Raw genomic sequence first — 14,243 nt, forward strand, 5'->3', positions numbered from 1 at the left:
ATTCTCCTTAGTCTTTTCGTGGGATACACAGATTCTTGTTAATAATCCCTAATTGTATGATTTGAATTTCTTTCCCTTCACTTTAATTGTGAACCTTATTTTCTCTCATTGGTAGACCCTTTCTAATTCCATTCTTTATTTTGAAATACTAATGAGATGTTCCTTTATCTATCTTGGGTTGTTTTTGTGAGAATTATTTATGGGTAACTCTCATGGGAGGTAACCAACTCTCATTAGAGGTAACCATATCTAAGACCCTATTGTTCTTTTATCTATTGGAAACTTCCCAACACTTTTTCAGATTGTGCATTCTTTGTTTCTCTTTCCCATGGGTGAATCTTGATTCGTTGTTTCTCTTCCCTTGGGTGATATTTGTGTTAACCTAAACTTGATCACTATATTTTATTCATGATCCATGTTTAACCTAATTAGGATTTCTAATTATTCTTTCTTCGTTCTTGTTCTTGATTGAGATCAGGAAAAAGATGATGCATCCTTGCAACCATCTATTCCATGATCTCATTCTATTCTTTGAGATCTATGATTATCATCATGATCTTAACCCTAGCTAATAGATTCTTGAAATCTTAACCCTAACCTTTGAATGATCTTTCTGGAAACCTTTTGTAACCTTCCATATGAGGGAAACCTCATGGGTAATGTTTCTATTAACCTAAACTAGATTCCCTATTTCTTGTTATTTTCTTGATAACAATCATTCCCTCTCTTTCCGTGATCATAACCTTTTCATGAGCCATATGTTATGATGAAACCCTAACCCCTTTATTATTGACCTATTGAGATTGCTTTTCGGTCTAAGATCTTCTCCATGTCTTCATTTGGGTTAGGTTGTACTTGGTCATCAATCCCATGAGCAAAGCACCCTTGTATAGAAATATACATGGGGGCGGTTGCTAGTGGCGGTCGATTGAACCAAGCGACCGACTGAAGAGACCGCCCGGTCTGTTTTCGGGGTTTTGCCCTATTTTGCCCCCTGTTCATTATAAATAGCATCCCTCGCCCTATTAACGCATTATTATGTTCGGGATTGCTATTTTGGGCTATTAGGCGGCTGTGGAAACGTGTGGGATTCAGGTCTAAAGTGCTGTTAATGATATGAAACCTTTTCTCTTCTATTCTGGTTATTCTGATTAAGGTAATGAATCTCCATCTGCAATTCTCTTCTTTTTAACCTCTAATTGATATGAACCCATCCCCTTTTTGTTGGTGGTTATCCATTTGATTTGTTGTACTCCCTTTCCAATGTTCTTGATGAGATCTTGTCCAGAAACGAATCCCTGCATTTGTTAATGGATAGATCCAGTCAAGGGGAGAGTTTCTGGGTAATCCATTTATGATGTTTGTTAGGTTTCTTATCACCTAGTGTCTCTTGGAGTGTTAGATTCGAGACTTAGGCCATGATCACTCGAAACCCGGATTGAAAATGGATGATCAGAAGCCTAAATTTTGGATTTGAAACTCTCTGTTTTTGGGGCGGTCACTAGTGGTGGTCGCTCAACCTAAGCGACCGGCCGGTTTCCAGTGTCTGTGTAAGTTTGATTTTGGATTTGTTTTGACTCTTGACTCTTATATATTCTTGTAACCTTATGCCTAGGTGTTCTCTGTTTCAAGTAAAAGTCTTATAATAGTTTCTGGAATTCAAGTTAGAGGAGTTTTACATAATTACAGGTAAGGATATGCATTCTTATTTATATGCAATTACATATACATGATGATTCTGTTGTTCTACTTACTATTCTTTGATCATGTAACTTGCTGTAATTGTATAAAGCATGTGAATCTTATTGTACACTTATTGTTTGTGGTATTCCTTGATGTACTTCATCTTTCATGATATTGCACAACTGTTCATGGTATGATAAAGAGTGATTGTAGTGTAGTTGTGATGGAAGGGGTATTCCTTTTGGATATCTTAGCTTGGGATATCAGAAGGCTGTGGAATGGGACACATGCCTGCTGATGTCTCCAGCACTATCATGATTACTGGATGACATACTTAGGAGTGTCTAGAATTGCATAGCTAGGTACCCCACATGATATTACCCTTTCGGCGGGGGAATTGAAGCCGGCTGACCCGAGACAATGGTGACGTGACTATGTTTCATCCTACAGCGGTAACCAGTCCGTGCGGAGACTCAGTGGTCCACTATTGGTCATGTAATGGTAGGGTTGCATATGTTAGGGTTGGGCTCATGGACGTCCAAGGAGCGGACCGGGTGTCGCGAGGAGTCATGAGAGCATCCGCCCCAATAATATGTGGAGGACCATAGGGTTAAGGAGTGGAGTCCAACAGAGGTATTCAGTCCGTGAGGATTCTCACTCCTAGGTTGCGAAGGATACTGAACCGAGTTGGTTGGTGCCATAGGGGAAGTATCTGGACTTCATATAGTATGTTACCATTATGACTTGCGTTGGATTAGAAACCTCGACATGCGCCAGTACTCATTGCCAATGGTCGTGGTGAGAGAGAGTGTTGACTTAACCCCCAGCCATGGTTTAAGAGCCAGGTGTGGACCTACCCCTTTGCCCAGGATCCCTACAGAGGTAACCAGTCCTTGCCGGATTAGAGTGATGAGACTTACCCAAAGGAGGGCTGGTGTTTATCTTAAAGCATGTCAGCTGTTAGAGACATGCATAGTTAGATCTTAATAGCATTCATATTTCTGCATATCATCCATATCATTTCATGTGTGCATTCGTGGATTGTATTGACATATATATGAGAATTGTTTGTTCCTTACTGAGTTCGTTGGAACTCATTCCTTTCATTGTATGTATTATATAAACTGTACAGATGGTTGCACAATGTCGGAAGTTGGAGATGATTCATATGAAAGAGCCTTCTCGTATGAAGCTGATGTGGCACAGACAGTGATACATGAACTTGCAGAGCATGAAGCCTCCTGAAGATGAAGATTATTTAGTTATTCTTTTTGCTTCCGCTGATCTCGATATTACATTTGATTCTTGATTCTTTCCTTTGATTCTTTCTTGGATATTTATTGAAGTATTTGGACTCCTGTAACCTTTTTATTAATTATTGCACTTTTCTTGCTCTTGATTATCTGTATTTGTATTTATTATTGTTGATAGACTAAAACCATGGATCCTGTGACGGTTCACATCCGCGGGTTGTCGGGCGGTTAACCGGGCCTGGCGGGTGGGGTGTGACATTGACTATGCTAATGTGATTGGTTGTTGCTTGAGTTGTGTTTTATGCTAGAATAGTTGAACTCATCCTAGTATATAATGTCTCTAGAATAAATGGTTGCTACAAAGAGCATTGTTGCTGACTTCACAAAAGGAGATAAACTGAATGAGAGGAATTATGACCTCTGGCACCGAAAGGTGTAGTATCTCCTAGAAGAACAGAACATGCTAGAAACCATAAACTAGACCATGTACCCACCTGAGGAAGGTACCATTGCACAGTATCGCAAGTACCTTGAGAGATACAATGCTTGGAAGAGGAAAGACCGGGTAGCTAGGATTACAATCCTGAGCTCCATGAGGGATGACCTAATGCTTTGTTTTGAGAAGCATAGGACTGCAAAGTCTTTGTGGGAGGCTGTGAAGTTCCTATACGAAGGGACTTCCACCACAAGAGGCCGCCAGCTCGGACTCACCTTTGACGGTTATAAGATGCGCCAGGGTCACATCATGAGGTAGCATATAACCATCATGTCTAACATGATTAGTGAGTTGAGCGCATGTGGGCACCGAAAGACTGACGAAGAGCAAGTCTCCGCAGTCATCAGGTCATTGCCTAAGTCTTTGGAGCATATGAAGATCTTCTTGATTCATGCTGATGAGGTCAAGACATTTGATCAAGCTACCAAGCACCTTGAGCTAGAGGAGGATTGGATGTTGGCCGATGCTCCTCACACTAAAGTACTTGCTGCTGAAGTAAGCACTAGTAAGGGTGCCGGCTTCAAGCGCAAGAAGGAGAGAGCTCAACCTCAGCGGTCAAGGCAAAGTAATAGAGGTGGGAACAAAAACAAGAGTGGTTTATGAGACATGGTTTTTAGAGTGTATTAGAAAACAATTCTTTGGTTTTGTATCTAGGTGATACAGTTATGGTTATGGTTTTCTTCAGAATGGTTTCATTGTATTGGATACAATTGATTATTCATTTAATTCTAGTAGTGCTTTCGTTTGCCAAAATACTGTGTGTATTGATTCTAATTTGTGGCATGCTAGACTAGGACATATTGGCTTAGATAGGATGAACAGGTTGGCAAGAGAAGGTCTCTTAGGCCAAGGTTCAATATTTGATTTGCCAACCTGTGAGTCATGTCTAACAGGAAAAGCAACTAGAAAACCATTTGAAAAGGCTTTCAAAGCCTCTCTTCCTTTAGGACTTATCCATTCAGATTTGTGCGGACCCATGAATATGCATACTAGAAAAAGACAGGCTTATTTCATCACATTCATAGATGACTATACACAGTATGGTCACATTTATCTAATTTCTCATAAGTTAGAAGCTCTAGAATGTTTTCAGAAATTCATGAGCTTAGTTGAGAATCAGTTAGATAAAAGGATTAAAAATCTTAGAACGGATAGAGGTAGAGAGTATCTCTCCGATATGTTCAAAGGGTTGTGTGACGAAAAGGGGATATCTAGACAACTTACTATTCCACAGACTCCACAACAAAATGGGGTTGCTGAGAGGAGGAATAGAACCTTGCTAGACATGGTGAGATCCATGATGGCGCAGGCAAATCTACCCATCTCCTATTGGGGAGATGCTTTGCTAACTACAGCCTATATCCTCAACAGAGTTCCAACCAAATTGGTTCCTTCCACATCATATGAGTTGTGGACCGGAAGGAAGCCAGATTTGAGTTACTTGCGCGCATGGGGATGTGTAGCATATGTTCACTCTACTTCTCACCAATATGGAAAGCTTGGACCCAGAGGAAGAAAGTGTATCTTTGTGAGATATTTTGAACCCTCAAATTGCCATGTCTTCATTGAACTATATGAGAGTGAGAGGAGAACAGAACTTGAGTCTAGGGATGCAATATTCTTGGAGAATGATTTTCCATCTCTTTCAGGAGTTAACAAATAATCATCGGAATTCTTTGAGATACAAGATAGTGGTCTTGTCACTCCAGGGATTCAGATTATGGATAATGAACCTGGGGTTCATCCAGAAGGTCCTAGTGGGAATGGGAGTGCAGATGTGATAGCTACCTCAGAGGGTGAGCAATCTGACATGCACTTGTGCCGTAGTGGGCGCGGGCTAGTTCCTCGTTGACGTTTCAACATAGAGGATGAAGCCTACATGGTAACTGTCACATCCCCCCAGCCGGTACCCTATCTGGCATACCCGGGAATGTGATCCACAGTCCAAGGATCAAACATCGAGGGACCATGCCTCCCACATACACGATAACACAATCATGAACAATAATAATCAAGGTAAAAGCAATAAATAACAAATATCATGAATAAGATAAGATCAATAATCAAAGTGCAGAAATAAATGATACCAAGTGTATAAGTGTAATCATAAGAATGAGAAAATGAGTGAAAGTCACTCTCTCAACGGCAGCGGAAAAGTAGAAAATCAAGTTAAGTTACAATCCCATGTTTAAAGAGTAACTCAAAGAAAGTTAATTACATATCCCAAATGTTTAACAATAATCCAGGGAAATGGGGCACTAAGCAAGGGTTTCTTCTATCCTAATGATCGTCTCCTCATAGGTGTGGACAAAGAAAGCCCAGCACGGCCGCTCCTTCACCATAGTGGGGCTAACCCTGGTACGCAGAATAATCCTCTTCGGCACCATAACTTTGATCTTCATTGTAGCTACCACCCGGAGGGTAGTATGAGGGATCAAGGTCCGTCTCATAGAATGTGCCATAACAGTCTTCAATACCTGCAGGAAAATCTAACAACATTTGCACAAAAGGAATGAGTTCAAAAGAACTCAACAAGGCAGTTATTCCATAATCCAAACATATAAATACAGATTATAACATAATGCAATTTGATATGAGACAAATGATGCAAACATAATTCTAACTCTATGAATGCTAGTCTCTATGGTAGACATGCTTTAAGCCATAGCACCATACTTCTTTATGTAAGTCTCAATCACTCAATACCGGGGGGAATTGCGTTCTGCATCCCTCTCGGACAAATACATGGTTGGGGTTTCAGTCACCGCTCTCTCACATCACCATTTGGTCTAAGTATTGGCACATGTCAAGGTAAAGCCAAGCCCAATGCAAGTCATCTACTCAGTCGTATCAAGTCAAATCTGGATACGTCCATTCCTCCCATCCCGGGATCCTTTCCGGTATCCTTCACACTAAAGTCATGGATATTACCCATCGGACTCATCAACCCTATTGGTCATCCACAAATAGTAGACGGGAAGCTCTCACATCCTCTCACAGATATGACCCACCGATCTTCGAGAGCACGTGAGCCCAAGTTTAGCTATTTGCAACCCTACCAATAAGTGGCCCCTTTCGGGTATCCGTAGCATGGTTTATGTCCTCCCCTGGGTTGGTTACCGGTCTTGAGCGCCCATCAAACCATACACTACCACGGGTCGTTCAGTCTCAATACCCTTCCGATTCGGGTCTGACACGACAAGGACAATCCTAGCCACACAACTAGACAATCCTATATGTCATCCAATAACCCGGGAAAGTGTCGATAGGCACCTTCGGAGAACATCCCATACTATTCCCTCCGATGCCCAAGGACAAAAGCGTCAATAGGACACTCCCCAATCCCAAGTCATACCTTGGCAATCACATACTCAAGTCCATCATATCTCATACATTTGATACATCATCATGATAAAAGTTAAATTATAACATCGAATTGATCCATCATGAATACAAGTAACAAGAATAATAAATCATTATGACAAGAGTATATGAAATCACAATACTACTGTCCTAAAACATGTATAGCAGTCCGATGATATTCAAAAGCAATTAAGAGACCATGTTCACTAAGTATAAGCATTAAAACATAAGTTCATAGCCTATGTGTTTATGGAGATAACCAATCCTTACCTTAGGTTGAGTTGATGATGAATCAAGAATTACCAAGGAATGATCCAAAAGTAGTGTTAAGACCCTAAACAAACATAAATAAGAAGTTAGAGAAGAAATCAGGAAGGTCAGATGTTGAATGGGTCAAAACTAGCTAATGTTGCTGTCAGCAATAAGTTTGGTTGATGGTCTTGGTCGATGGCATCGACCAAAGAGGATCGACCAAAATTGTCTTCGGGGCTGCAAAATGGGTTTTGGGGATTTTGGTCCGAAATTGGTCTTCCGGGGTTCGGATCGATCCGAAACTTGGAGGGATGCTTAAGAACAGTATGAGGACACTACAAATCAAGGAATTAACATAATCCAATGGTCTAAATAGAAAGCCCCAAATTGAGTTACTAAGTTCAAGAGACAAGCATCATAGCACGGATTGAAATTGATTGCATTGACATTGAAAAGGCATGCATTAGCTAAGGGAACTTATAGGAATCTGATTAGGATCATATGCTAGTGATAAACATGTACATAGCATACTATATACCTCAATTTTGTACAAGAAGGTATGAAGTTAAGAAGAAAATCAAAGAATGCATATGCAAGGTTTGAAATGAGAGCATAGCATCAATGGGCAAGTGAGAGGATCATGGGTTAAGCAAGAGTGGACACTTGGAGTGATGGTTGCAAGGTTGCAGCACCATCTCCAAGGTCTCAACAGCAAAAGAGGGATAGAAAAGAATAGAATAGAGAGTGGAAGTGATGAATCATACCTTGTAGTTGTTGATGGAGACAAGGAACAATGATTAACAATGATTTGGGTGGAATCTTCTTCACAAATGCCTAGGAGGTGCTTTGGGAAGCTCTCCCCACATACTCAGGAGTGATAATGATTGCAATAGGGCTCAAAACACAAGGCTAGTATAAATAGAATAGGGAATATTCCAAAGAATCATTAACTTGTCTGTCAGGGAAACTTTGGTAGATGGTCTTTGGTCGATGGCATCGACCAAAGAGGATCGACCAAACTAGAATTCAACAGAAAATCAGGATTTGTTCAGAAACTTCGGGAAGGGATTTGGAAGGCTATACAAGGTCAAATTGAATGGGGTTTTCTTCTACAATTCAATCAAGAAGTCTAGTTTCGAGAAATACCTTCAGATTGTGTACAGGAGTCCATTAGGTACTTCAACTAAATCACCCTTCTTCGATGAGCAGATTCTCACCAAACACCGACAATGTACTCAAGTAAGGGGTATCATCGTCAATGTCCATGCGCTCGGACTCCGACTCATAATTATCAATCAAAAGGGTCCACAAGTCTCTTCTACCACCGCTTTGGGTCTTTGGACCTATAAACAACAATGGATCCGGGTTAGGGTCAGGTTTAGGGTTAGGATAGGGCTGGATTTTACAGTAACTCCTGAAGAGATCGACTATGAGATGACTTCAGTCGATGAGCATGAATCGAAGAGTGTGTGCAGGAAGCTCTTGCAGGGTCAAGCTCAAAGGAATGGTTGAAAGCAATAAAGGAAGAGTTGGAATTGATGAAAGTTAATCATGTCTGGGACTTGGTTGACTTGCCGCCGGGCCGAAAAGCAATTGAGAACAAGTGGGTTCTCAAGATCAAGAGAAAGGCGGATGGATCTATTGAGAGATTCAAGGCTCGTTTAGTGGCTAAGGGCTACACCCAATGAGAGGGAGTTGATTATGAGGAAACTTTTTCCCTTGTGGTTAGGTTTGCCTCAATCCGCCTCATACTAGCCATTGTTGCTCAATTGGACTTGGAGCTTTATCAGATGGATGTAAAAACTGCTTTTCTCAATGGAGAACTTGAGGAAGAGATCTATATGGATCAACCTCAAGGCTTTGAAGCTAATGGACTTGAGCACAAAGTGTGCAAGCTTAAGAAGTCCATATATGGCTTAAAGCAAGCATCTAGACAATGGAATGTGCGCTTCCACCAAACTATGATGGAAAATGGTTTTTCCATGCTTGAGGAAGACCACTATGTTTACACCAAGAGATCTAATAGTAATTATGTCATTCTGACACTGTACGTAGATGATATACTTATGGCTAGCAATAGCAAGGAGCTATTGGAAACCATTAAGAAATTGTTATCCTCCATATTTGATATGAAGGACATGGGTGAAGCAAGCTATGTGCTTGGTGTCAAGATTGTCAGAAATAGGCAAAAGAGATTATTGGGTTTATCTCAGGAGACCTATATTGACAATGTCTTGACAAGATACTAGATGCACAACTGCAAACCAATTGATACTCCAGTGGAGAAGGGTTTGCATTTGAGCCTTGATATGGGTCCTAAGACTCTAGAGGAGAAAACCAAGATGGAAAGAGTTCCATATTCTAGTGCAGTGGGTAGCCTTATGTACACTATGATGTGTACTAGGCCGGATATTTGTTATGTAGTGGGTTTGGTTAGTCGGGACCAATCAAACCCAGGCATAGAGCACTGGAAAGCAGTCAAGAGGATATTGAGATATCTCAGAGGAACGAGTAACTACATGCTATGTTACCAAGGATCGGATTTGCAGTTAGTTGGCTTTAGCGATGCCGACTAGGCTGGAGACATCGATGAGCGTAAATCAACCTCTGGATATGCTTTCTTGCGAAATGGTGGGGCCATTTCGTATTGTATATCCCTCTCGACCATGGAAGCAAAGTATGTGGCATGCTCGGCTGCAATTCAAGAGGCTATTTGGTTGAGGAGATTCCTTGTCTACTGTGATAGTACGGCAGCTCTTAGCTATGTCAAGGACCCTAAGTATCATGGGAAGACCAAACATATACAGTTGAGATATCACTTTGTTAGAGACATTATATCAAGGAAGAAAGTTGTACTTAAACACATATCTACTAGTCAGATTGTAGCTGACCCTCTTACCAAACCTATGGCCAAGGATGTTTTTATTTCTCATGAAAAATCCTTGGGCTTGCGTAGATTGTGACTTACTATTGTATTGAGACTTTCTTATTATTGAGTAATATGAGTGCATTCCAGCATTTATTTTATTCACTTTCTGTGTGATTGTGTTTCTTCTAGCATAAAACAAGAAAAGTCAATAGGCAAGAGAATGGCTCACTCACATGAGCATTTGCCTCTGGCGCCTTGGAGGCGAGCAGAGATGAGACGGATTGTGAATGACTTTGTGTATGTCAATTCATAATCATGATGTCGCCTTGATTTGGAATCAAGATGAGTTTCTCTATTGTGAAGAGAATTGACATGAATGTTCCCACTATTCATGTTGCCTATAGGAGCTAGGTGCGAGTACTTTATGTGGTGGTAGGGTGGCGACAATAAAGAAACTTGGGTTAGGCGCAAGAGGTTGCGACTAGATTAAGACCTGTATGGTGTTGAGATGGACATATGTTCTATTGTATATAGAATGCTCCACCGTAGCACGTATATCATACTATGTGTGCTTAGCGATCATTGGAAATGAGAGGATGGATCCCTGCTCCTTTCATTGTGTGAGTCATGGACTTTATGGTCCGTTAGTGTTCTTAGTGACTTTCGACTACATCATGAAACGAAGGATTGATGTGGCTACTTTGGGGTGTTACCTATGGTCATGATAGATTCGACCTAAAGGGGCACTACCGGGAAAGGAGTCAATCCTAAGTGTAGTGATGGTCTAAGGCGAAAGGAAAGGTTTGATTCAACTGCACCCTAAAAGTGTTTGCTGGCGCCAACTATATGTGTTATAGTAGTGAACATTTTAAGGACAAGAAGGTGATCTCTCAGGGGGATCGAGATACCTTTAGTCTGGTGAGTTTGAATAAACCTAGGACACTCTGGTATACTAATACTTATTTGATATGTTTCTTCAAGTGATGTGCCATTTTGGCTTCCTGGGAAGTTTTCTAGTTTGGGGCTCACGCGTGCATGTATATCATCAGTCACACGACCCATTTTGCCAGTATGACTTGTGGATATTAGTGTCTGGGACACAGGTAGTCTACGTATCTGGGATACATAGTGAAGAGATCAATATATATGTATATCTGGGATATACATGTGTGTCTGGGACACAAGAGGTCTATGTATCTGGGATACATAGCAGAGAGATTGTGTAATATCCAGCCCTATTCTAACCCTGACTGTCACATCCTCCCAGCCGATACCCTATCTGGCATACCCGAGAGTGTGATCCACAGCCCGAAGATCAGGTATCGAGTAATCAACCTCCCACATAAACAATAACATAATCATGAACAATCATAATAAAAGTGCGGAAGATAAACCATAGATCCAATAAGGAAAGAATGAATCATATATAAATCAGAGTACTAGATATAATCAGAGTGTCAAAAACAGATATGTAAAGTGAGGAAAAATCCCACTCTACAACCAGCGGAAAAGTAGCTCTAAAAGAGAATAAACTAGACAAAATCTAATCCCAGTAGCAAGTACAATGGGTAACTAAATTGTTCTCCACTTTATAGACAACATCCTTATAAGTGTAAATCTCATAAACAGCACAAGGGCGCTTCCACTCAATGGTCGGACTAAGCATCGTACGGAGCATAACCACTCGCGGGATCTTCAGTGTAATTGTTGTAACCGCAATCACCTTCCTGAAGATATGCCTCTTCGCCTTGCGCTTCTTCATAGGGACCGTCATAATACTCAAGCACTCGCAGAATAGTCTAACAAACATTGTACAATAAAGGAATGAGTTTCAAAGAAACTCAAGTAAGGGCGATTAAATCCATAATAACATAAATGGCAGGATTTCAGAACAAACATAAATGCAATATGATATGAGACAAGCAATGAATGGATGAATCTAACTCTATGTATGCTGGTATCTATTGGCAGACATGCTTTAAGTCATAGCACCGTACTTCTTTAGGAAGGTCTCAATCACTCATCATCAGTTGGTAATGGGTCCGACATCCCTCGGGACATTCCATGGCTGGGGGTTAAGTCACCACTCTCTCACATCACCATTGGTCTAAGTACCGGCGCATGTAAGGGTAAAACCTAGCCAAATGCAAGTCTTCTACTTAGTTACATCAAGTCAGATCCAGATACGTCCATTCCTCGTCCCTGACGATCCTTTCCGGTATCCTTCACACTAGAGTCCTCATAGTCCCTGACTACGGACTCATCAACCCTATTGATCATCCACATATGGTAAACGGGAAGCTCTCACGTCCTCTCACGGGTTGGTTACCGATCTTGAGCGCTCGTGAGCCCAAGTCTAACCATATGCAACCCTACCAATAAATGGCCCCCACAATGTGATTCCTGTCCTCTCACGGATTGGTTACCGGTCTTGAGCGCCCATGAATCCCCATTGCTACCACGGGTCGTTCGGTCTCAATACCCCTCTGATTAGGGTCTGACATAACAGGACATCCTAGCCAAACACTACTAGACAATCCTAAATATGTCATCCAACAGTTTAGGAAGGTGTCCATAGGGCATCTCCGGAAACATCCCATAATATTCCCGTAGTAGTCCAAGGACAGAAGTGTCAAAAGGACACCTCTCCTTTCCAAACCATACTTAAGCATACACATGCATCAATTCATACCATCACATATATGGTAACTTCATATATGGAAAGAAATCAATGATTGCAATCACTTTGTATATAATTGGTAAGTAAATCCTACATGAGTCAATTCAATATGAATAAGTAATGCTACTGTAATCAAAGTTATGCAACAGTAGTATATCATTGTAAGAATCTAATTAAGGAAACATATCAATGATATTCAAATATAGAAACTAGATTCATGCTATCTATGCAATTAAGGAAATAACCATCCTTACCTTTTATAACTCGCAAAGGAATCCTAAGAAATCAAGTAAGATCTTGGCAAACTTGAGAAGAAGGTCCTAAACAAGTGCATACAACATATTAGGAAAGATCCCTAACAGAAAAGATACCAAAACATCCAACACAGACCAATTCGGAGTTGCTTGTACTCATTGGTCGAGTGGATTGGTCGATCGGGTCCAGTCGACCAATCGATCGACCAATGCAGACAGTAGCCTAAAAAAACAGAGTTTTAAAATATGAAATCCGAATTTGGTGGTTCAAAAGGGTACTAATCAAGGGGTAAACTACATCAGTAGTATCCTAACATATAGGGGACCTCAAAACACTAATCCAATCAAGCCATCAAGATCCAAATTAGGAAACAAAAAGTTATCATAATTAGATCAACCATGGATCTTGAAGAATTCAAGGTAGAAATCAAAGACAAGAACAATAGGAGAGTGGATCATTGCTTCAGGTAAAGGTATCATGAAAAGCATACTTAGATCTTCAAGGAAATAGGCTTAAAAGCATAAATCTAAATAAGGAAACAAAACCTACCATATATGTAACTATCATGATTCATGAAGAAAACATAGTATGGTAGAAGAGAACAACTAGAGATTGATAGATCATGGATCATGAAAAGAAAACACAGCAATTGACTACTAACATGATCAATATAGAAGATCCAAGGAGATCAGAATTCAAATCAGAAGTTAAACAAAGACTAGATCATGGTTTGATCATGATTCCTTCAAAAGCTTGCAATGATCATGGTTAAGATCATTGTTCTAGCCATTAATCCTTAGGATGATCATGAGAGACAAGTCCAGAGATGTTTGCAACAGAGAATGCAGCATCTCCTCTACTGTCTCAACTCAAAAAGGAAAGAAAAATAGAGATGGAGGAGAAGAAGAGAGTATAGACATACCTTTTGATGCAAAAGGAAGAGTTTCGACGAAGATCCGTCAAGAAAATCACCAAGGATGCAAGGGAGATGACTTGCAGAGGTCTTTGTCTGCTTCAAGGAGTTTGGATGCAGCAAATACGAAGTAGACTCGAGATTGGACTTAAATAGAGCAAGCAAGACCTAATTGCCAAAGACAAGACTCATTGGTCGAGTGGATTGGTCGATTGGTCCATCGACCAATCAGTCGACCAATGCAGACAGCAATTCCAAAACAGGGAATTGAAGACCCAGATCAAATCCAATCCTAAAGGGGTTTTGCACACATAACAAATGACTTACCTAATAGGTAGAAATGCCTTCAAACCGTGATAGAGAGCACTCCAAGTCCATCAACTAATCCGATCTTCATCAAGATTCAGTTTCCATAAATAGAACTTCATCATCAACTCTCATGGATTCAAAGCCAGACACCAAGTCCTCCACTGGGATGG

This window comes from Hakea prostrata, unplaced genomic scaffold (assembly GCF_041222555.1).
Source record: "Hakea prostrata isolate BN-2017 unplaced genomic scaffold, UWA_Hpros_2 contig_13, whole genome shotgun sequence".
Lineage (NCBI taxonomy): Eukaryota > Viridiplantae > Streptophyta > Magnoliopsida > Proteales > Proteaceae > Hakea > Hakea prostrata.